The sequence below is a fragment of the Galeopterus variegatus genome, unplaced genomic scaffold, assembly GCF_000696425.1.
Source record: "Galeopterus variegatus unplaced genomic scaffold, G_variegatus-3.0.2 Scaffold2888, whole genome shotgun sequence".
Lineage (NCBI taxonomy): Eukaryota > Metazoa > Chordata > Mammalia > Dermoptera > Cynocephalidae > Galeopterus > Galeopterus variegatus.
This window is the reverse complement of record NW_007728999.1, coordinates 263,601-264,265: the sequence shown is the minus strand read 5'-3', so window position 1 is coordinate 264,265 and position 665 is coordinate 263,601.

The following is a 665-nucleotide window of genomic DNA, read 5'->3' as shown; positions in this document are numbered from 1 at the left end:
ACCCCATGCAGTTCTGCATTCGTGACCAGTCTCTTCTGAGTGGTCTTGCACTGATTGGGGGCGGATCGGCTGTCCTTGCTGTGCCCCAGTGTTCTCCCGGGGGGCCCGTCTCCCCCACTGCCCGTGCTTCAAACACTTCCCATGGGATGGGCCCTGCACTGGTCCCTTGTGATGACTCACCAGCCTCTGAATGGCTCCCCTTTTTCAGCTGTTCTGTCTCCTGGCTCCTGCGTGGGTCCACAGGAACCCTATTAGTGGTCCTGCTGTCCTGGGGGCCACCAAGGCCCTTTTCTCCCCTGCTGCCTCCAAGCAACTCCATCCAGAAGGCACAGCTGCAGCTTCTGCTGGCTCCTGCTCCATGTGCTCAGCAGCTCTAGCCTTAAAGCAGCCGCAGCACAAGACACTCCAAGCAGCTTTTTCTTTCTCTCATCATGGTTTCTCCCACCTTCATGAACTCTGTAGGTCTCTCCTCCTCTTCCCCTGAGCTCCAGCTGCCCCCGCTTGGCTATTGTTACATTTTTATAGTTGTAAATTGGTAGATTTGTGGGAGAGAGTGATGCTGGGTATCATCTATTCCACCATCTTGACTGGAACTCCCAAGTCAGATCTTTTGAGAAAAAAGTTTTGCCTTCCAATAACACCTATCTTGGCATGCCAACCTGTAT